The sequence below is a fragment of the Onthophagus taurus genome, chromosome 8 (genome assembly GCF_036711975.1).
Source record: "Onthophagus taurus isolate NC chromosome 8, IU_Otau_3.0, whole genome shotgun sequence".
Taxonomy (NCBI): Eukaryota; Metazoa; Arthropoda; class Insecta; order Coleoptera; family Scarabaeidae; genus Onthophagus; species Onthophagus taurus.
In genome coordinates this window covers 14,377,327-14,402,947 of record NC_091973.1, presented here as the reverse complement: position 1 = coordinate 14,402,947, position 25,621 = coordinate 14,377,327, and the positions used below count along the sequence as shown (strand labels likewise).

General features: G+C 34.7%; 2 long non-coding RNA genes across 2 annotated transcripts; both read left to right on the top strand.

The window, feature by feature from the left end:
* The first annotated feature begins 333 nt into the window (after positions 1–333).
* On the top strand, positions 334–884 carry LOC139430992 (uncharacterized). The gene is made up of 2 exons (XR_011641343.1): positions 334–527; positions 581–884. It is a non-coding gene; the product is annotated as an uncharacterized lncRNA (long non-coding RNA).
* Positions 885–12,444: 11,560 nt separating this feature from the next.
* Positions 12,445–13,130, top strand: LOC111419607 (uncharacterized). Its single transcript, XR_002706984.2, has 2 exons — positions 12,445–12,713; positions 13,064–13,130. It is a non-coding gene; the product is annotated as an uncharacterized lncRNA (long non-coding RNA).
* The last annotated feature ends 12,491 nt before the right edge of the window (positions 13,131–25,621 follow it).

The following is a 25,621-nucleotide window of genomic DNA, read 5'->3' as shown; positions in this document are numbered from 1 at the left end:
AAATAACGGAGATTGTTCAAAAAAAAATCCCGAATAATTAGGGGGGTAAAAGAGAAAGAAAATAATAATGAACTGAATAAAACAAAATTAAAACAAACCTAAATAATGATCGCGACACGTCCCCGATTGACCCGAGCGCTCGATCAGGCGAACGGAAAAGAAAACAAAATCGAAATCAAAACCGAAATTAATAACACCCCTAATAAATCCGATAACTTTACAAGAAAAATTAATTGACAATTAAAATGAGATAATAATAATAAAGAACTGGTTTAAAGTGAAATGAACAAAATGAACCAGTGAAGTTAACAAAAAAATTAAATGGTAAGTACAAAAGAAAATCTTACTTTATAAAAAAAATACAAAAGTATCTAACCACACTGATATTCTTTTTGTATAAAAAGGAAAATTCTGACCTTTATTCCAAACTCTTTTGAACGAAGGATGATGACTTCACGATGACAACAATTATACGTAGATACAGCAACAAAATCCAGCAAACCTCCTTTGGAAACACTTGTTCGATGGTAAGTACAGGAAACTTGGGTTATGTAGCTTCTAATTTACTTCTTTATTCCAGGTAGTACTTGTTTCCGGGATGGGAGATTTCCCAAGAACTTATATAAGGAATAAGGCTCTCAGAAAAAAAACCTAGCGTGTAAAGAAAAGAAAGAAAAATGTAAATAGATAATTAGGCAAGAATGTAGGGATGGATGATTTTATGTAGTGTGAAAGGAGTTTAAATGAATTTAGGTTTAAGTTAGTATTAAGCTAAAATTAGAGAAAATGTAAAAAGAAAAACCTACCTCAAGGTGGTATGAGGTTTTAACCAGCAAAATGAATAGTCTTTGTAAAAATGTGCAATAAATCCGGTGAAACCGTAATCGTTGAATAATTTCCAAACGAAAAATTAAAGGATTAATTAACTCAGATCCCGATAAATACGGATATAAATCGATCCAAAATTCTACACAGAATTATACCAAAATGTCGACTTAAAATTCTTGTTAACCATCCATACACTACAAAGGCTGGTTTCAAAAGAGGAAGAGTAAAATCGCGCACGGGTATTCATTTCCCAAGATTTTAACCAAAAAAACTCGTTATAAAATCGCGCGGTGCCAAGAATTCAAAATCACTCCCTCCCTCTATTATTGACAGTCCGAACTTAAAAATGTAAACAAAATTCATGATAGTAACGAAGAAGAGAAAAAGAAAAGTTTTAAGGTTAAGATCTATTGTGTGATTGTAATGAAGGTAATGAAAAAGAAAAAGGCGTTTAAAATGAGCGAAAGGAAAGGATTTAAGAAAAGTGATGAAAAGGAAAGGATTTTCAAGTGTTTCCAAGTTCGGCTTGCTGTAACAAAAAAACAAAAATTATAACAAGGTAAATAAACAAAATGGTATATAATTCCCCGACTTCTAACAATTACAGACAAATCACAAGGAAATTCAATAACCTCGAACGGAACCGTTACAGTTACACCTGCCACATTCCAAAACACCACTTTCGTCCGGCCCCTGTCTCCCACCAACTCGCTCGTATCATTTGCCATTCCTCCTTCCCCCCCCTCACCTAGTTTTTTGGTAAATTCCCCCGGACCTTTTCCATTACCACACCCTCTCCTTCATAATCAGTCATCCTGTCCCTTCTCTCCAACTCTCTCACCCTCTGTGGACACTCTTTGCTCCCAGCTTCATGATCCCCCTTCATCCCTACCTCCCTGCAGTTTGCGCATGCCGGGTCCTGTCCCTTCTGTTTGCACTCTCTATATTCATGTCCCTCAGTCGCACAATGTCCGCACCTCTTTCCGTTCTTGCATCTACCTTGCACATGCCCATATCTTTGGCATCTATAACACCTAGTCAGCCCCCTGTAATCCTCTACTCCGCATGATCTCAGCCCCAGATACACCCTCCCTCTCCTCAACAGCCCAACCCTCAGCCTCGCCGTCACTTCCATCACATAATTTACCAGATCCTCCCCCTTTCACCCCGTGGGTTTAACCGGGTTTAACATCCCTCATTCGAACTCTACTTCAGCAAAACGAAGTGGAATGTAAATCTTTAGAAATAGCTGGTTTAAAATGGCCACCCGAAGGAAATTTGCCCACAGTGAGTGTAAACAAAGATTTCATATTTCAAATCCCTTTAAGTCATATTTTCGGATTATTTAGAGACTATAATCACGTTATGAGAGGTCGCTTCAAATTTAGATTTGTTAGAAGTCGTACTGACTCCAATTGTTATAAATCAATATCTAAAGCTGATCCTAGCATCGCAGAGTTTACCCTAAGAACGGTTACATTGTTAGCGAAACATGTGTACCCCAGCCCATCAATAAAGATGAAGCTATTAGATGGTTTAAATAAAAATTCAAACATTCCCGTACCGTTTCGAAAATGGTCTTTTTATGAACTACCTTCAATGAGAAAGGGAAATAAAGATATTTGGTCGGTCACGTCAACAACTAACAGAGGTAGACCTCAATATGTTATAGTCGCATTCCAAACCAATCGAAAGGATCAACCGACTTCTGATTGTACACTTTTCGATCACTTGAACATTATAGATCTTAAAGTATATCTAAGTATAATATATATCTTCAGTCTAAACGTCAAGCACCACCGTCATCAACTAGTGAGATGCAAGTTCCTGCATCATCATCATCATCATCATTATCCACTACTACCAAACGCTGTCGAAATTCAACATCACCACCACTTTCAATTAACAAGAAGAAGTATAACAAAGGTACGATATGTAAGGTTTGTGGTGAATTTTTACCATCACTCGCCTTGCTTGAAACCCATCTTCGAGCGAAGCATGTTGAAGTTATTGACAATAATATTGAAAAAATAATGTCTTGCTATAAAAATAGGGTAGTTTGCTATAAAATTAGTGGAGCTCAATCTGATGATGATATACCATCTTTTTTATTGAAATGTTGTGAAACAGTTAACAGACTGATTGAACAGCATCTCAGTGAATATGATTTGATTAAAGCTCAGATTGAGTTATTAGCTATTTTTATTAAGTCCGGGTTTGATGAAGATGGTAATGAAGAAGTTATTGCGTCAGAAAAAAATTTTAACACCAAATTTCAAATAATTACTCCATCTACTGCGTTGAATGAGGTCTATGATGAGATGACTCATGATATTTTAACCCAAAGCGAGGAATTTCAGGAGCGTGGGTCGGGGTGGGCTTTCTACTCAATATCTCACCTACTCCTTAACATTAACAAATTTCAACCTATACCAGGGTCATCATATATCCGTTGTAACGCCTTTTACAACACAACAACAAAACTGACCAAAACAAATGTTTACAACTTTAAAACAACAATCGCGGATCCACGGCCTGTTCAGTGAAGATGGGTGGTTCGATTTATAAAGGCGCCACTCAGTTTCTTCCACGATGTCCACTAACTGAGAAGTGTGATGGAAAGGAAAGTTGTAACAAATAATACATTGACAACAAGACAACAAAACAAGACAAAAAAATATCAAGAAGCGAATATGAGTTGCAATAAAGAAATAAATTTATTAAATAAAGCAAAAAAAAAATATATATATAAAAAGGAAAAGGTAAATATTTGAATAAAAAAAATGAGTGTTCCAATAACAACAAAAAAAAATTATAAAAAAAATTATTAGCCAAAAAAACAAATTAAACAAGAAAAACTCAAATTAAAAAAAAATCTTAATTGAACTCGCGTACGTTCCCGAGTACCCTGAGCTCAAGTTTTCTCCGAAAGCGTTTTAAAAAAGATCAAAATCAACGGAGAAAATAAAAAAAACGGGCCAATAAAATTTAATATTACAAATAAAAAAAAATAATGAGTTGGAAGCACAAAAAAATTGTAACTATAAATTATAAAAAAAGAAAAACGCGTGAAGCGCTTAATACACAAAAAAAAATTAATAAAAAAAAAACGATATCCAAAAAAAAGAAACGCAAAATTCTTATTCCAATTCTTTGTTTCCCTTGAATTTTTAAAAATGAAATTTCCGCCGACGAATTTTATTAAAATAAAATATCTGACCTTATCCCAACCTTGATAACAGATCTTTTCCTTTATTCCCGTGGCGTCGCGTGGAGTTAGGAAAGGTTTCGAAAACGTCAAAATGGCGATGGGTTCCTTGGTTCCAAAATGCTCCCAGCAAAAAAAATTGATGGGCGAAGAAAAATTGGAAACGATTGAATGTTACGATAACCGTAACTAAAAAGCCTAAAAGGAATAGAAGGAAAAAAACGAATTAGAGAAGAAAAAAAAGAAATGTTCCGAGATGCAAAAAAAACAACTCACCTCAAGATCTAACGAGGCTTAGGTCCAAAAAAAAAAAATTTATAATCAAATACGATATATATCCGGATAAATCCGTAATCGGAATAACGAAAACTTCGTTTTCCAACAGCAAAGAAACTGTGTAAAATCCCGAAAATCGGAGAAAAGCTACTAATTTCCAAAATGCCGTAATGGCGTCACCAAAATTCAACTAATGCACACAGTTCTTCAACGTATCGTCGATGGACCAATAAAGATCAAGATGTCAATTATCCGTTTCCGATATCTAACAACCCCCACCTTATCAGATCCTTAACGCAAACTCGGAACGCTCAAAGAAAAGAAAAGACGGAAGAATATAAAAGAAGGAAAGATTACGAAAAATAACAAGTTTAAAATAAGAAATTAAAGAAAAGAATTAAATAATAGGAAAACTTAGTTCAGGAAAAAAAAAGGATTAAAGGAAACTCCATTACGATCGTCACTGAAATAAAGTGTAATTAAAATAAAAAAACAATAAATCAAAATAATAAATTCAAAACCCTAAACGCGAAATGCAACTCATATTTCACCTCAGCACACAAAGTAACAACACAAAACAAAACAAAGGTAAATGAAAATTTGGCACGTAACACCGTTTACCTCAAGAAATCGCAAATAAAAAGGCATGCAACAATATTAAAAACTATGAAGATGATGCATGTCTTGCGTGGTGTTTGACGGCAGCTCTTCATCCCGCAGAACATAGTCTAGACCGGACTGCAAGTTACCCTCATTATAGTCATGCACTAAATTTGCTAGGGATTACATTTCCCATTAGTTTAAAGGATATTATTAAAATAGAAAAATTAAATAATTTAAGTATTAATGTGTATGAATTAGTTAAGAATTTAGATAAGTATGTGGTGGAAGGACCAATTTATTTTACGAAACAAAGACGCGAGATTCATATAAATTTGCTTTATCTATACGAAAACGGTAAGGGTCATTTTGTATTAATTAATAACTTTTCTAGGCTTATGTCAAGTCAGTGCACGAACCGTAACGGCTCTATACACCTTTGCGATGGATGTTTAATCAAAATCATGATTGTAATCATATCAGAACAATTATTCCCACGCAAAATTTAAAATCGAAACTTAATTATTTTGGCTTATATACTCCTGAAAATATTTTAGAATTTAATAATTATAAATTCACTCAGATGGCCCCGTTCGTGATTTATGCTGACTTTGAATCGATTTTACAACCCATCAACTTTTGCGAGCCCAATTCATCCAAATCTTTTACCGAAAAAGTTGAGATGCATCAGCCCTACAGTTTCGCTTATTACATCGTTTCCACGGTTGATAGCGATTTCAATAAATTCGAAACGTATACGGGGCTCGATGCGTCTAAAGTTTTTATTTCAAAATTACTCGATGATGTCAAATTTATTTACGACAAATACTTCAAAACCGTAAAACCAATGCTACCTCTAACGGTCGATGAGCAACGGAATTTCGATTCGGCTGAAAATTGTTTTATTTGTCAAAATCCTTTCACATCTGATCTGGTTAAGGTTCGTGATCATTGTCACATAAGCGGTAAATACCGCGGTCCCGCCCATTCAAATTGTAATCTAAATTTCAAACTCCAAAACATTATTCCAATATATTTACACAATTTTAGCGGTTATGATTGTCATTTATTTATTAAAGAAATGGCTGATGTGGATGAACATGGACTTGATGTATTGCCGAACAATAAAGAAAACTACATCAGTTTTAGTAAAACAGTGTTGGTCGATAAGGTAATGGATGAAGATAGACATGTTGACAAAATTTTTTTAAAATTAAGATTTGTGGATTCATTTAGATTTATGGCATCTTCATTAGATTCTTTAGCTGATAACCTAGAAAAATGTAACTTTATCAATATACGTAAATTCTTTCCACACATTGAACATTTTAAATTGCTAACAAAAAAGGGTATATTTCCATACAATTATATAACCTGTTTCGATAAATTAAATGATATCCAACTACCACCTAAAAGTATGTTTTATAACAAATTAACTTTAGAAGATATAAGTGATGAGCAATATCTGCACGCTCAACGTGTGTGGAAAGAATTTAATTGTCAAAACTTAAAAGAATATTCTGACTTATACTTAAAGACCGACGTTCTTTTATTAATATTAATAAAACTCTGGGTTAACGATGAAAATGGTTTATTTTATTTTAAATTCGGTGCTAACCCGTTAACCCTTTTCCGATTTTAAATGGCTGTCTGAAAATGAAATAGAAAATTTAGATTTTAATAACATATCTGATATTGCCGATTTTGGATTTATTTTAGACGTTGATATTGAATACCCCGAAAATTTACACGATCTACATAATGATCTCCCGTTCCTAGCTGAAAACCTATTACCACCTAACGGTAAATGTGAAAGTGATAAAAGATTAATTCCAAATATATTTAACAAGAAAAATTACGTTGTACATTATAGAAATTTAAAACAAGCCGTTGCTCACGGTCTTAAAGTTTGTAAAATTAATAGAGTTTTATCGTTTAGACAGTCTGCGTGGTTGAAATCTTACATCGATAAAAACACAGAACTACGTCAATCAGCTAAAAACGCGTTTGAAAGAGACTTTTTTAAATTAATGAATAACGCAGTTTTCGGTAAAACTATGGAAAATGTTGATAAGAGGGTCGATGTAAGATTAGTCACCAGTTGGGAAGACGTTCATGGTCATGGAGCGGGTAGACCAAAATTAGGGGCGCGCAGCTTAATCGCTAAATTAAATTTTAAGAATATTAAAATTTTTACGGAAACATTTTCGGCTATTCAAATGGAACGTCTTCATATCGTTTACGATAAACCTTTATATGTTGGTTTTACGGTTTTAGAGTTGTCGAAATTATTAATGTACAACTTTTTTTATGGTTTTTTAAAACCAAAGTATGGTGAAGGTATTCGGTTATGTTACATGGATACGGATAGCTTCACCGTTCTAATTAATTCCAATGATGTTTATACAGATGTAAAATTAAATTTAAATAAATTTGACACGTCTAACTACAGTCCTGATAATCAGTTTGACGTCCCGTTACAAAATAAAGCGGTTTTAGGTCTCATGAAGGATGAGAATTGTGGTGAAATTATGGAAGAATTTGTGGGTTTAAGATCGAAGGTGTATGCTAACAGAGTCGCTGATGGACGGGTTACTAAAAAATCCAAAGGTGTAAAGAAGGCTGTCGTGAAACGTACAATTACTTTTGAAAATTATATCGAATGTTTAAATTCTAAAGCCGTTTTGTTTAGAAAGCAATTATCTTTTAGGAGTTTTCATCACATAATTTTTACTATGTTACAAAATAAATTGGTTCTTTCACCAAATGATACCAAGCGATGTATTTGTAATGATGGGATTGATACATTAGCTTGGGGTCATCATAGTATTAATAATAGCGTTTAATCACTCTAAAAGTAAAATTATTAAATTATTAAATTTCATTAAATTATTAAATTGCATCGTTACATCATCAACATTTAATGTGTAAGGTTGTTTTATCACAGCGTTTAATCACTCCGAAAGTAAAATGTTAATAAATTTTTTTAAAACATTTTAAAACTATACTATTGTTTTTTGATTCTCTTTTCTAGTAATTAAGTCTGCGAAGCAAATATTAATAAATTTTTTTTCTTTTTTTTGTTTTTTATTTCTTTTTTGTTCTTCTTTTGCGAAGCAAATATTAAAAATTTTTTTTCTTTTTTTTGTTTTTTATTTCATTTTTGTTCTGTTCAACTGCTAAGCATTAAACTGGAAAGGTTTCGGTGGTTCGGTGGTTTATTGACTTTAAAGTTTCTAGATTTCTCCTTGCAGCTATCAGTTCAATTCCTATAACAAGTAAGTATTATATATATTCCGTTCAGTTACACCACCGAAACCTTTTTTATATTAATTGTATCTTGATTCTATAACGTCGCATGAATTTTTTTAAATTTACGCCCGCCATCTATCGCCCATCAGGCCACCGCTAGGTGGGCGCGCGTCGTCTATCCACCATGCGAGTTCCACCGCTAGGTGGAGCCCCATGACGCTACTTCCACCATCCACCGCTAGGTGGCGTCCCATGAAGTAGGCAACCATCATAGCGTTAGTTCCACCACCCACCGCTAGGTTAGTTCCGCTATCCGCCGCTAGGTGGTGCCCCACGAGCCAGGCAACCAACATGACATGCTTTTAGTTTCACTACACACCACCAGATGGCGCCACGTGCATTTTGAATTTTGAATTTCCGCACTGTGACGTCACTTCCTGCGCGCGCATGCGTAGACGTCACAGGGGGATTGGGGGATTAACTTCCGCTCCAGAACTCTCATTTTTATACTACTTGCCTCTCCCCGCACGAAACCCGTATTGCTTTGAGTTGTGGCCTACATTTTCTCTATAACTCTCGTCAATTTTCATCCACAATAGCCATTCAAATAGTTTGCCCAACACAGGCAGTAGGGAGATCAACCTGTAGGCCTTCACATTGTCCACCACCCCTTTTTTCTTTAATAACATAACTGCTTCTGCGGTTTTCCACAGACCAGGGAACTTTCTCTGTTCTAGACATAAGTTGTACATGTCCTTAAGCACGCCTGGCCGCAGTTCTCACAATTTTTTAACATATTCAGGATATACGCCATCGTTGCCCGGAGACTTCCCAGTCTTCATCCCCTTCACTGCAGCATTAAGATCATGCATGCTGATCCAAACATCGGGCGACTCCGTCATGTAGTGCTCCGCTTCAATCGCCCCCATCTCCTCCTCCCTACACACCACTAGCGCCTCCAGGACGGTACTCGCTGTGTCCTTCCACCCCACCGTCTCTCGGCCGCCTAAAATCACGGAGTGTATCAAGTCGCGAACCGGTAACTTATCCATGGTTATTTTATACAGCAAGCCCCACGGGTCATCTTTTTCCACAAACTTAACCCATGTTTCTTTTTTGGCTGCCTCTATCATACGCTTGTAATTGGCAACCCTCTCCTGTAGATTAGCTTTCAAACCGGGCACCATTTCACTCCCCACTCGCGACTCTCTCTGCAGCTCCCTGCGAATACGGCGCACGATTCCCCTCTCTCTTCCCAACTCCGCGCTCCATCTACAGTGGTTTGACCTTACGACCCGTTTCGCAATTGTCGCGTCCGTTATTTTTATTACACGATTTGTCACCTCCCGCACCACCGTTTCGACGTCACCCCCCCCCCCCCCCCCCGAACAAGGGGTCCATTTCCCGCCTCGCGAACTTGCGGCCCATTAACTCGTCCACCATATCCCAGTTCACCCTTTTTACGCTTTTCCTAATAATTGTTTTTTCTGTTTCGGGATCATCAACGCGCAACCCGAAGAGGATGGCCCTATGGTCCGAACACGTATCGTCGACCACCCTCCAGTCCACCACCGCACTTATTAATCCCGCACCGATCATCGTAACATCGATGCTGGACTCCCCGTTGCTGGTTGAGAACGTCGGTAGCTGTCCTGGTTCATTCGCCAGGTGTAGGTTACTATATTCTGTCGTACCAAAGCAGTGACCGCGCGTTCGCGTCCATAGCCACCTCCAGCTTATCTATGTAGCCGTCAAGTCTGTCACTGTACTGACAGTACATGGACACAAATATTACGCGAGCGCGCCCGAACTCACACGCCGCGGTAACCACGTTGGGGCCCCCGTGCAGGCCAAGAACGGTGACGACAAACTCCTCGTTCAATACCACAATGGCCGCACCAGATGTATCACCCGCACTCCGCATGATTCTGCCAACTCTAGACAGGGAAACCTCTACATCGCGCGAGAAGTAGGGCTCCTGCAACAGTAAAACTTCCACCCCCCTCTCCGTCGCGCGCTGTACCGCCTCGCCCATCACCGCCTTTGATCTTTGACAGTTCAGTTGCATACATTTAACTGTGAATGTACTGTGTTTTTTCTCTTCTTAGTTGGATTTGTCGCGCAAACTCAGGGCACCCACTGGATGTTGTGGGGTGATCACTCGGTTTTCCCTTTCCCAAACACAGTTTACAACGCGCGGGGCCATCTTTGTCGGGACAATCACACTCACTGTGACCCTTACCCGCACAATGCCGACAAGTAACTTCCCCGGAGCACACTCGCGCTATGTGGCCGAACTCTAGGCACTTAAAGCACCGCGTGATTGGTACATAGTCAACCACTCTACACACCCGGCGGTCGATGTATACTCGTTGCAAGTTGATCAACTCCCGCCACACGATCGGCGACACCTCCAGGATAACGGCGCTGGTGTTGGCGCCTTCCCTCTTCCCCAGCCTCGTTACCAATTTTGTCTCTCTGCTGAAGTCGTCCCAAATCATCCCCTTCTCCTCCAGATTTCTGTTGAAGACGTCCTGTTTTATGTCCTCATCCTTCAAGTCGAGCGGCACATCGTACAGCTGCACAGAAGGCATCATCGCCTTCGGCTTCTCCACTCTGAAACCAAGCTCCCCAATTTTCGCGCAAGTAATGATTTTAATCACCTCGGCCTTGTTCGCCGCCTCCAACAATATCCCGGTGTTCCTTGTAGTCCTCATCGATTTTACCTTCACCGTTTTGAGCTCGTTCCTGAGGACCCTCGATATCTGCTCCTCCACGATGACACTGCTGACGATCTTGGAGCCCTCCACCGGCTTAACAAGTAACTTCGTCTCCTTTTCAGACTCCGACGGAAGGACTCCCCGACGCGGCCGCACCCCGGCTGAAGCAGAAGAACCCGCCGCAGGACCCCTGGCAGCCACCCCGGCGTAGGTCACCGCAGGACCAACCGCCCCCGCCGCACCGGACCCCCCAGGTAAGTTTTTTAATATCTTCAAATATTTATTTTCTTCTTTTAGTCTGATGTTTTCGACAATTAGTTCACGCAGGGAATCCTCCATTACATTCCATCGCTGGAGTATCACTGCAGTGGCATTCCTCTCGCGTTTAACAACCTCAGTTTTTTCGTACCCTTCGTCACCCTTGGCTCCTGGGGACAACCGCCGGCCTCCACCAAATATATAGGCCGATGTTGTTGTACTACGACCTTTTTTCGAGGATTCTTTGTCTCTCTCACCTTCGCTGTCAGAGTCTCTCAGCCTCTTTCTATGCTCTTCCCCAGTATTCATTGACTCCCCCCCCCCTCAGATTGTACTATGGTTTCTGAATCCAGAACCCAGTTGATAATGTTTCTTTCCCCTTGCGCAACCAACGTCACACAGAGACCTTTTTCGTCACACACTGACTCGAAGTCAGTGAGCGACTCTGGTCCTTACGTACACCCGACACAAAACTTAATCACTAAAAACGTTAATAACTTGCACAAAATTAAACTAATTATCACTAAACTAACTTTACACTAATGCTAATATGGTCCTTTACGTTGGCCAACACAACACTCGCTTTAATTCGCGAAAATAACACCGTAATTAACGTTTCTTGTCGAGCGCAGCCGAAAAGCGTGCGTTCGCTATGAAATCATAAACACGACCGTGTCGACTTGGCGACAACATTATCAAGCGTAACAATCGCCGTCGCAGCGAATACTTCGCGTTGGTTAAGGAATAACTTTATGTCAATATAATATTCTTCGGTTAAATTCAATCACAAGATTTAAGTCATCATTTTAAACAAGAATGTTTTTAGATAAATTTAAAAATAACTAAACCTAGTGGTGATATATAAAAAAACTTATACGAAACTTACCTGCGCCATTCTAAACCAATATTCGAGCCACAGAACAGATATATAGAAAACGATTCGAAGAAACTGAGAACAGAACTGAACAGAACAAAACACACAATAGAACAAGTCGTGACAAGACGCTGATGAGTCACCGCGTCCTGGAACATGCGCATACGTTCACAGGCGCTGATGAAGATATTCAGACATGTTTCAGACACATTTGTAGAGAAATGTTTCAAATGAAATGTTTCTGCTACATATTTTAATGATATTTCATAAATATTCCTACTGAAATGTATTTGATACATATCTTTAGATACGTTTCGTAACAATCGTATCTGTCACGTATATGAAACGTAATTGTAAAATGTTTCATTTAATTCATTGTACGTTAAAATTGAAATGTTTCACAGATGTTTCTTGTTTACTGGGCACCAACACATCTTTAATACGATCTTAAAGATTTATTCGAATTTCTAATTTTTTAACGTAAGTTTATTCATTTTTATACTTTATTTTTTATTTTGGTCCTTTTAATTTTTTAAAGGTTTTCATTTTTTCCCCTTTTTTATTATTTTTAGATTCCACATTTTTAACGTCGCCATGTGTATTTTCAACTTTATCTTCATTTTGTTTATCCATCAGATAGCAAAATGCTTTACTTTCTCTTGATTTCCAGTCTGCACCTTTTATAGCTTCATTGACTGTAAGTATTTTTCAGTTTTTTGATTTTTTTTACGTTTCCTCATTTTCCTCGTGGTCAACTCTATTTAAATTTAAAAAAATTTTTCCATAAAAAGTTTTCCATTTTGATTGTTTCTTGCCTCTAAGTTTAGATTAATTTTGTTATATAGTTTGATTTAAGATTAATTTAAGGTTTTTTTCGCGTATTTTTAAAAAATGTTTTGAACGTTTTATATTTTTAACTTAACTTCTAACTTTTATTTCAACAAAATTTATTTTATACTAAAAAAATATATTTTTTTATCGAGTTAACATCACTCTATTATATTTATCACTTTTTGATTGTTATCTTATTTTTCGTACTCTTTATAGTTGTCGCTGATGATGGGGTAACCCGAAACTAGTACGACTTTATATAAATAAACGCAAGTTAGAAGTTTTTATATGGTTTTTATTTGATCATTAATCTTGCAACATGGATAACTCTTTCATGTACAACAAAGTCCATAAATCCAGAATTAACAATCTTATATTTCCACAGATCAAAAGCAAACCGAATTTTGTTTCACTACCTTTCAACCCAATGTTGGAGTACAGGATGAAGAGAAATCTACTTAAATTCAACCTGATTCCTGCTTTTACATCCAACAATAAACTACAAAGTCATTTGGTTAATAACAAGAATAAAATAAGAGTTGAAGATAGGAGCGGCGTATATCAAATCAAATGTCAAAAATGTAACGAAATATACATAGGCCAGACAGGAAGAAACTTGTACACACGATTCAAAGAACACACCACGAAGAGCAACTCGTCAGTCTATAAGCACATTCAAACTTGTAAACATAAAATCCAATTCAAGGATATCAGACTAATCAAAAACTTAAAAAAATCACGAGAAATGAACCTATACGAGAAACTATTCATTAATATAAACAACAACAATCAACTCAAACTAATGAACGACATAACCGAACTTAATAATAAAAATAGATTTTTTATGACTTTCATACAGACACCTGTTTTTTTCGCTCCCCATTGCATCCTCCCATGCGTTTTATGATGTATTATCGTTTAACGAAATCTGTTTGGAGCTCTCATTTTGATAGAGTTTGATCGATATCGGATTTTTGCTGGCCCTATAATCTCCTAACGATTTTTGATACATTTTATTGTTGATGATCTTTATTGTATACAGTAAGTTAGGATTCAATATCGATTGACGGAAAAATCTTATCTAATCGTTTCGTCAGATTGTGTAACGAAAAAGTAAGTCGCCATTTTGTGTTCAGTAACCATTTTCTGATTTTAATAACTTGTTGTTTTTACAGAATTTAGATTTAAGCAAGGTAGATAAATATAAACAATTAAGAGTTTTATCCATGTTGCAAGTTGGGAATATATTAAAAATTATACCAAAAAGATATACTAGAAAAAACTTCTTTAGCTTGCTTTTATTTAAATATATATCGAGACTAGTTTCGAGGTTACACCCTCATCTTCAGTCGAAACTAGCAAAGACGAAAAAACGAAAAACACATTAAAATATTAAAATAAAACAGTTTAAAAAACTTACAGTCAAAATTTTCAAAGCGATTTATACATGAAAAGCGAAAAACTCAAACGAAAAAACATTATCTCGAGGAAAACTTCTTTAGAAGGTATGAACACGTTAAAATTGAAAAATAATAATAATAATAATAACTTTATTCAGGCTTCATCAAGTACAAACTTAAAAAGAAAAAAAAATATTATACATATACATAGGCAAAGAAAATGATAAGTACATGCTAAAGTAAAATAAAATACATTAAAGCCTGAATTTAGGCGGAGTTCAGGTAACACCTGTTCTACCACTCAAACCCAAATCAAAAACAATAATAAACTAAAAAAAAAATTCAATGACAACTGAGCACCGTCATAGGCTAATGTTGAACATGCACAATAGTTAGCCACACATACTATACTATAGAGTGTCCAAAAAATATCATACAAGAGTCTCATCCCCCGAGGCCACCAAGCACAAGCCCACAGTCACACACCCAAAACCCAGTCTCGCAAAGATTTCTTAAATCGGTTCAAGGGTAGACCCACTAAATGTTTAGGAAGATTATTATAAACAAATGTAATTTGATATGAGAAGCATCTCTTAAAAAATTCCAAACGATGGGAAGGAGGAGTTAACCTACCCCTGAACCGGATATTGACATTGTGTACGTCCGTTCTAAAGTTAATTCTGTCGAATAGATAAGGAGGGCTCCGCTCCGTAACAATCTTATAATAAAAACATGCTTTGTGAACATACCGACGCGACTTCATATTCATCCATTTAAGATTCTTAAAAGCAAAAGAGACATGATCGTACTTTCTTAACCCAAAGATCAGCCGGACACAGGAATTCTGGAGCTTTTGAATTTTCTGTTGATGGCGGGAGTCAATAAATGAACCATAAATGTTATCACAATAATTAAAATGTGATAAGACGAGAGAGTCACACAAGAGTTTTTTAACAGAATTATCAAGGCAATGTCGATTACTGAAAATCAATCTCAGAGAGCCATATGCCCGCTTTAACAGCATATTAACATGTTCCCTAAAGTTTAGTGACTCATCAATAATCAGGCCAAGGTTCCTAACAGATCCACTCAGAGGAAGAGGCACATTTCCCAGCGAGATGTGGTAGAATCTGTCGATAAAGATTTTTTTCAATTTAGTAGGACCAAATAGGATCATTTGAGTTTTCCTTTCATTAATTCTTAGACAGTATTCCCGAGCCCCACTGACAATACTAAACAGATCACGCTTGAACTCATTAAGTCCTTCTTCAAAATAGCTTTCAGGGAAGGACTGGTAGATCTGAGTGTCATCAGCATAATAATGAATTTTACAAAAATCAACAAAACTATTAAAATTTATAGTATAAATCTTAAACAGGGTGGGCCCCAATACCGAGCCCTGCGGCACCCCAGACTCAATCTCCAAAGGTCCCGAGACGTTACCGTCAACACAAACAGATTGAATTCTACCTTTAAGGTAATTGGAAAAAAAATCCAGCGGAACAGGGTCGGCACCAATATGTTTAAGAATGGACAGTAATAAATTATGGTTAAGTGTATCGAATGCCTTCGAAAAGTCCAGCAATCCTAACAGGGTCAATTTATTGGAGTCAGTAGCTATGACAATGTCATCAACTATGTTATTCAGAGCAGACTCGCATCCATGTCCCTCCCTGAAGCCAGACTGGTTCACCGGAATTATGCGCTCGGAGTCCAGGAAGTCTATCAGCTGGCTGTTAACAATCTTTTCCAAGACCTTGGACAAGGAACACAATATACTTATGGGCCTCAAGGAAGAAAAATCAGTGGGATTAGACACTTTAGGTACCGGAATGACAATCGACTTTTTCCACAGTGAAGGAAAAACACCCTCCAGTAGACAAGTATTAATTATGTTTACTATATGAGATAAAATTACAGGACAAGCCAGTTTAATAAAATCAATTCCAATACCATCCGCGCCGACAGCATTCGACCTTACGCCCTGCAATACATTCATGATAGAACTTTCGGAAATGAGGCTAAATTTAAAGATATTAGGGCCAAACTTAGAGTTATTGTAAACGTTTATCAGATTATCAACTCTACAATCACCAGAGCACTGGGTCTTCAAAAAATGGTCGTTTAATTCAGACCAATTTTTTAAGTTATTTAGCAAGGAATGATCCTGAAATTTTAGTAAATTATTTCGACGAAGCACTTTCCACGGATTAGTAGAATTTTGGATTTCCTGAGTCATATAGGCACGTTTCTCATTTTTAATAGAATTATTCACAAGATTCCTCAAATCCTTATAATAATTCCAATCGGCCAGACTCTTTGTTCTTTTAAATTTAGAAAGGGCTTTATTTCTTAAGTCCCGCATAAGCCGAACACTATCAGTAAGCCACGGGCATGGGACGTGGTCACCAGAAACTTTTACCAACGGGGCAAATCTATCAATAGCCAAAGTTAACAAACAATTAAATAAATCTACTTTCTCATCAATATCACGTAAGTAAAATATATTGTCAAAAGGAAGAGACCGCAAGAAGGCCAAAAAAAGGGACAGGTCAAAATATTTCAGAGATCTAACATACCTGGAGGAGGCAGTTGGCTCAAAGGATAAATTGAACTTGCAAGAAACGAGCTCATGATCACTCACATTGTGGACAGAAACAACATATGCCTCAACGATAAGTTCATGTAAGTTGCAGAAAATTGCATCAATTAGGCTACACTTAGTGGCAGTTATCCTAGTCGGCTGATCAATGGTTAATGACAGATCAAAGTTCCCAAGCATCGTCAGAAACTCATCGCAGTATGTGTCAGCCAAATCAAGCAAGTTAATATTGAAGTCACCACACAAGACACAGAGATCATAGCAGGGACGGATTAAGGAGAGCGTGGTTTCCAGCTCGTCAATATAAAACCTTTTCTTGTGCAATTCAGATCTATAACTGACACCTAAACAAATTTTTATTTTATTTATAGTGAAGGATATCCAGCATTGCTCAATTGAATTACTACTTTCCAGCAAAGTAGATTTCAATCCGTCCTGCACGTATATTGCAACCCCTCCCCCTCTACCAACACGATCCTGTCGATAGAGACGATAGCCAGGGATGCTAACCAGATCGCTAGAGATATCTGCTGAGAGCCAACTTTCAGATAAAGCAAAAATGGAAAAGTTATTTTCCAGGATAACGTGACGTACACAGTCAAAATGAGCCACGAGTGAACGGACATTCAGGTGAGCAACAGCCAACCCGCAAAAAGCAGCCATGAGAGAGAGACTCAAAAAAATTAAATAATAAAAAATAAAGCAACAAAAAAAAAAAAAAATTAATAAATAAAAGAAAAATAATAATTCAAACAAGCCACTCTATAATAAGCATTCAGTAATAACGCACAAAAGTAATCCGCGAACAATGCCTCTGCGCACCGCGTTTTATGAAGAATAACGTAAGTAAAATTAGGTATAAACTGGATTAGTAAAAAAAAAAAAAAAGAATCAAAACTTATAAAAGATATAACGAAAACAAAGGGTAGCGCGAAGAACCATAGATTTAATTTAAGCAACTTAACAAGCATATAAGGAGAGCTTACTTGCAACAACAAGATAGAAAAATTAATTTGCGTGTAATTCACTCTGAGAGGCACTTAGCTGATCCAGATCGCCGAGGGACCTCACCTTAGTTTTGTTTCCTTTGTAATTTACAAAAATCGAGCCATCCAGAGTCCAGACAGCCTTAAAATCAAACCGGTTAACCGCCTCGCGATACAAACGGAAGCGCTCTCTAGTTAAATCCTCCGCTATAGATATTTTCTTTCCCTTGAGCTGTTTTCTATTAATCATAACCATCCGCCGATCCCTGTAACTCACAAACTTGACAAGGACAGTTTGCGTTCCATGTTTAGTCTGCTGACCAACAGCGTGACATCGGTCGATAGCACTTTGATCGATTTTAAGGTTCATAGTTTCATTAAACAGCTTAAGAACCGATTTTTCAACTTCACTTGGAGGGCTTTTTTTCAAGCCATTAATACGCACACTGGATCGCCGCGAGTATTGTTCCAAGTCGTCACACCTCGCGACCAGTACGATGTTTTCCTGGCTCAGTTGCTCGATCCGGTCGTGAAGGAACCTGACTTTTTCCGAAAAAACACGTTCCACCTCCTTCGAAATCGTGTCGCGCAAAATTTTTAAGAAGTCTTTATCTTTAACAATGTCGATAATGCACGACTTAACAAAATCATCTTTGTCTGATACAGACAAGGCCGCTGAACGCGTTTTACCAGCCATAATATAACAAAACTCAACTAATGTACACCATTTAACGACTAATTTCAGCGGAGCGCAGCACAAGCACGTCTTACTCAGTTGACATTATCTCACAATGCTCTAAATAAATAATCACAATAAAAACATTCACAATATAACTCAAACTGTAAAATAAATATACGACATCAAAATATATTAAAAATTTTTGTCAAAAACGAAATACGAAAAGATGTCGACGGTGAGACGAGAACAAAGGAACTGGGAAAAAGACTTGAGCGGGTTTTAAACCTGCATTGAACTATCCCGGCAAATAAACTTGTTATATACTTGTTTTATGATCTCTCAGAGACATAAAAATAGGTTTATTATATAATTGAAGTTGATCATTTAATAATTCGCAGTTATTGTTATTTTTGTGTTTGTTAATTTCCAAAATTTCGAGCAGATCTAGCCTATAACCTTTTTCACATTTATGTAAAAGTTTAGTGTTATTATAGTCTATCTTGTGGCCTGTTTCAATGTGATGTTTGAATACATTGGAATTATCTTTGGTTTTGTGTTCTCGTATACGAGTCTCCAATTTACGCCCTGTTTGCCCAATATAAACTGAGTTACAATTAGAACAACCAATAGAATATATGCCACATTCTTTGAAAATATCTTTGTTAGTTGGATAAAAGTCGAAGAATCGTGTTATTATTCGAAAATGCCAAGGAAAGATTATATTTGGAAAAAATGTGTTTTGCCTGAAAGGTGACATTATTGAAAGGAATGGGCTTATATTTCAAATTATTTAGAGTTTTAACATAAAGTGGGTCTCTTTGTTGCTGTATTTTATGAAATAATCTATTAATAATATGTTTTGGGAATTTATTATTATATGCAAGCTCAAACACATAGTCAATTTCTTTTATCCTATTCTGTTCGGAGAGGGGATAGTTAAATATTCTATTTATTAAAAATCTAAAATTAGCAAGTTTTTGTGACATAGGATGTTCTGAATCATAGGGAATAGTTGTTGAGATGGTCGATGGTTTCCTATGAATGTTGTACTCAATTTTATATTTATCTGTTCTTGTTAAATTTAAGTCTAGAAAATTAAGTTGATCATTTTCTTCAATTTCTATAGTAAATTTAAGGTTCTTATTAACTTTATTCAAATAATTCAAAAAACTCATCAAATTTTCTCTGTTCCCTTCCCAAATGCAAAAAACGTCGTCGACATATCTCACCCATTTACTAATATTTTTCTTGTGAGGATTAATATTATTTATAATATAGTTTTGTTCGATGTAATCTAAAAAGATATCTGCTAGGAGACCTGATAAAGGCATGCCCATAGGTAAACCTTCCGAGATAAAGTAGTATTCGTTGTTAAATGTACAATAATTTTGAGTGACTATGTGTTTTAAAATATAATTTAAATGTTCGACGATCGTTTTATTATCTGAAAATGAGTTAAATATTTTTGACGTTATTTCTAATGTTTGGTCAATTGGAACATTTGAGTAAAGGTTAGTGACGTCGAAGGAAACAAGAATTTTGTCTTTTATTTTTAAATCTTTAGTCATTTCTATGAATTGGGTGGAATTATCAATGGAGTACTTCGGAGCAAAGTTAATATCCTTAAATATGTTTAACATAAAATTAACAAGTTTTTGGGTAGGTGAGTTATTAAAGGAGGAAATAGGTCTAATGGGCATGTTCATTTTGTGAAGCTTTGGGAGGGAGTATAATTTTGGAATGGTGGGGTTCATACTTATGAAGAATGAGCTGTTAAAATATTTGTAATTGGAATTCTTTAAAAATGGAGTATACTCAACCAGGGTCTCCTTGCATTTATTAATTATCTGTTTTGTATTTCTGACGATTTTCTCCAACGTATTATTTTTAAGCTTTATATAATTGTTATTTTGTAGAAATTCATATGTTTTTTCCAAATATGTATTGTTATCTAATATAACTACACCCGCACCCTTGTCTGCTTTTACGAAATGCTTGATCGCATTGTATAATTTACTGGAGTACGTGCTCACGATATTCGCTTGGTCGAGAAAACGGTCCGATTCGCCAGCATGTTCCCCCACCCCATAACGGCAAGAAATACAAATAATACTAACTAATGGATATAATTCAGCATGAATTTATTCAATATTTACTAAGTAATTCAAATAATGTTATTCAATAATGATAAAAAATACCAAATATTACATATTTAAGTTATTATAGTTAGGAAAAATAATAAATGTTACGTATGTTACGTTGAAGCTTTTTGCCGTTATGGGGTGGGGGAGGCCGTTTTCTAGCTCAAAGCACGCACTCCAGTAAACATAGTATATCTCGATGTTAAAAACATTCAAAGAAGACAAAATTTCCACACACAAAATAAAATCTTAATTTTAACACTTATATCATAAATAACTATTCTGTAGGTAGAAAGGGAAAATAAAACCAGGTTATTATCTATTATATTATCCTAAAAATTTCTTCATTTTATTTTTTCTTTTTACTAAAAGAAGTTGGGGCTACTTTATTAACAGCTAGAAGACAAATATTTTATTAGGATTTATCAAATGTTTATATATTTACCTGGTAATCAACAAAACACTATTAATACTATATAATAAGAAAAACTAAACTATTTAACACCTTTTCTAACGTCTATATCCACCATAAAAATCTAACTAATAATTAATAATACTATCAAATAAAAAAACTAAACTATTTAACACCTTTTCTAACGTCAATATACACTAAATTAAATGATATGTACGACATATTTAAAATGCAAAAGAAATTGATACGAATCTTGTCTGGGCTTGACTATATTGGAAGCTGCCGAACATTTTTTAAAACCTTAAAAATACTAACTATCCCAGGTTGTTTCATACTTACCTGCCTGGTTAATGTTCATACGAAGAAAGACACATTGCCAAAGAACGAAGATCTACATATCTATAACACGCGTCATGGAAGTAGTCTGTTAATACCATATCACAGAATCAAAAAATCCCAGAATACTTTCAACTATATATCGGTCAAATTGTACGATGCATCAAAAATAAAAGAGTTGAATAACAAAAGGTTCAAACAGAAAGTTAAACGAATATTATTGGAAAAAGAGTATTATTCAATTGAGGAATACCTTGCGGACAAGAATTTTCCAAATATATATAAAAAAAAAAATTAATAATTGTTTGCAATATTGTAATATTTTGAGTCTTATGAACTGTATATTATTGACGAGAATAATGTATAATCATACTTATTCAATAAAATTATTATTACTATTATTTATTATAAAAGTCTAACGACACTTAAACGGAATAACCCAATGTTTGTAATTTTGTAAACAAACCCTCGCTTACAAGTGGCTGCTAAGCTGTGACACACGGTGATGACGTACGCGGGCCAATGCGCAGTACGTGCTAAAATTCGTTCACCATATGAGCATACCTTATATTCATGTACCTTGGATTTAAGTACGTAGTGAGACATAATTACAATAGAAGGTGGATTACGATTATTTTAGACCTGAACTGTTATAGAATTATTGGTAATGTTAAGTTCTCTTCGCAACATGTGTCACCAACACAGTCTATTTCATCATTAAGTTTTTTGACGGTAATTTGTCATGCTGGCACTTTGTCTCTGTAATTGATTTTAATTTTCTTCTCATTTTATTTTGTCTAGTCGTGCCTGAAGAAGGGTGAGGTTATCACCTGAAACATGCACTGAAATAAAATAAAGATCATTCATCGTGCATTTTGGTTATATTTAATAAAATCCAGGATGAACTTGGAAACCATTTTATTTAAACTTCTTAATGCGGAGATATCTTATAGCTTATATATAATATAAGATATAGATTGAAGAGAGAAAAGACCAAAGACAACCTAAATTTTTTATATCAAGCGATAGAACTCAATGTTACTCCCAAAACCTTTAAGATCAGATCCTCCAGACTATTCCGCAAACACCAAGAAGACTTGGAGAAGAGATTAATCAAGAAAGGTATCAGAACACATTACAAAATTGATTAAATTATCCATTAGCAAGCTTTGTTTAAGTCAATTTAAATAAAACAAAAATTTTTTTTTCCTCTTTCTTGCTATTTATTTTATTATGCTTCTAAATCGATTTCGAGGAAACAATCCTCATCTTCAGTAGAATCTTATATAAAAATTTTTTTAAAAAACAATATGAAATAAATCCAAAATTTCTATAAATTTACTTACTGTCAGTTTAATTGAAAAAATATATTAATCATCAAATTTAACACATCCTCCAAAGTTAACTTCATCTTTTTTATCCAAGCTTGAAAATTTCTTACTTTAATAATTGAACAAATATAATAGAATATCAAATTCAAAACCAAAAGTTAAAATACACTTAAAACAAAATCCAAAATAATATAAAACAAAACACGCGTTTACATTTGACAAAAGATACGAAAAATGACTGAAGGTCAAAAGGAACAAGCAAGAAGGAAACTGGTATTCATCCTGAATAACACTGTTTATATTTAAATTTAAAATCTTTTAATAAAGTGAAAATAGGTGCAGTATTAATTTGTATTTGATCGTTTAATAAATTTTAGTTTTTATTGAAAAAACTAAAAATCTAAATATTGACGACTCTTTATTTGTTTCCTTTGATGTTACAAACTTGTATTCGAATGTTCCTATTGAATTTACTCTTGAGGTTGTCTCGCAACTTTTTGAGAACCACTTTGCAGATCAAAATACGTCGAACAATTTAAATAAAATTCTTAAACACGTAGTTACTCAGAATTATTGTTCTTTTGAAGATAAATATTATCACATACCTGATGGTTTACCGATGGGCATGCCCTTATCAGGATTAATCTCAGATATATATCTAGACTTTATTGAGAAAAATATGATTCTTAATTATAACAGTATATTTGTAGAAAACATTAAATTTTGGTGTAGATATGTAGATGACGTGTTTTGCATTTGGAAGGGAGACATTTCTCAGCTGAAACAATTTTTAAAATATCTAAACAACATACATGAAAAATTAAAATTTACCATGGAAATAGAAAAAGATAATTCATTAGATTTTTTGGACCTTACTTTAACTAAGACAATAGAAAACAAAATTAAATACAGTATTTTCAGGAAACCTACAAACTCTTTAACTACCATCCCCTTCAATTCATACCACCCACACAATCAGAAATTTGCAAATTTTAGATTCTTAATCAACAGAATACTAGATTATCCACTTGACAAAGAAACTTTAAAAAACGAAAAAGATTTCATATATAAATTAGCTAACAATAAAAAAAATTAATACAAATTAATACTGCACCTATTTTCACTTTATTAAAAGATTTTAAATTTAAATATAAACAGTGTTATTCAGGATGAATACCAGTTTCCTTCTTGCTTGTTCCTTTTGACCTTCAGTCATTTTTCGTATCTTTTGTCAAATGTAAACGCGTGCTTTGTTTTATATTATTTTGGATTTTGTTTTAAGTGTATTTTAACTTTTGGTTTTGAATTTGATATTCTATTATATTTGTTCAATTATTAAAGTAAGAAATTTTCAAGCTTGGATAAAAAAGATGAAGTTAACTTTGGAGGATGTGTTAAATTTGATGATTAATATATTTTTTCAATTAAACTGACAGTAAGTAAATTTATAGAAATTTTGGATTTATTTCATATTGTTTTTTAAAAAAATTTTTATATAAGATTCTACTGAAGATGAGGATTGTTTCCTCGAAATCGATTTAGAAGCATAATAAAATAAATAGCAAGAAAGAGGAAAATTTTTGTTTTATTTAAATTGACATTACAAAACATTGTCAAGACACGAAGCGGTTTTGAAATTCATTCACAGGGAATTACAGAAGCATATACATTTGTGTGATCCTTGAGAAAGATGATTTTCACCTTTTTCAAACAAAATAATATCATCGAGATTAAGAACAACCCGACTGTTGCATATAATAATAATTTGAAAAAACTTATAAAACAAAACCTTCCATTCCTGAAGATTTTTAATATTAATATTTTTAACTCTACAGAAATGAAAATTTTAATCCCACACATGAAATGTTTAATAAAGTTACATAAGATCGATAAAAGCATCCGACCAATTATAGGAAATATTAATACACCAACCAGCAAGATAGCGAAAATTATTCAACGAATCTTATATAAAACCTTTAACAACTCTTTTCAATACACAATCAAAAATTCTACAGAACTCTCTAAGAAATTATCTAAAATTAAAATAGAGAAGAACTATAAACTTATCTCCGTGGATATAAAAAATTTATATTCTAACATACCTATTGCCCTTACTATTAATTTAATAAAAGAATACCTATTTTAATGTTTTAATAGTGTGTCCCACTTGTGTGTGTGGTGACTTTGATTAATTGAACTAAAACTGCAATGTTCGGTTTTTCAAAAAATAGGGTTTTTCTTAATTTATTTAATTACAATAATAATAATAGTGAACACGCTAATAAAAATTAGAGGTTCTTAAATGAAATTGGTGCTGATTCTAATTTGGTGTTTTATTCGAAGGACCAGAAAAATGTAATCGAAATAATAAAAAGGTTAAATGTTCTTACTTGTCTTTTATTGCACGGGCGGTAACCGGTTCACTCGACCCATCAATCACGACGATGACAATTTGAAAGAGGGCGAGTTTAACGGTATAATACAATTTATAGACGGGCATACGTGGTGGGGGTGCGAAATACAAGTTATACAAGACTAATTTGAATTTAAACGAAAAGTTGTATGCGGATCGGACATTCCACCCACCAACAAAAAAATGTAAATAGTAAAATTTTTTTTTTACAAGAATAATATAAAATTTGAAATGAATTTAACAATGATGAAATAAAAAAGTCAACAGGTAAGTAAAAATATAATAAATATGATATCAATGACTAGAAAAATTATTTTTTCGTAAAAACAAAACAATTTTTTTTTAAGTTGGCAATAAACAAAGTTTGGTTACTGGTCGCGTCAAGCGGCCATTTATCGTTTTAATTGTGACAACACGAATGACGCCATCGACTCCGGGATGAATAAGTTCTATCCGACCTATTTCCCATTGTAA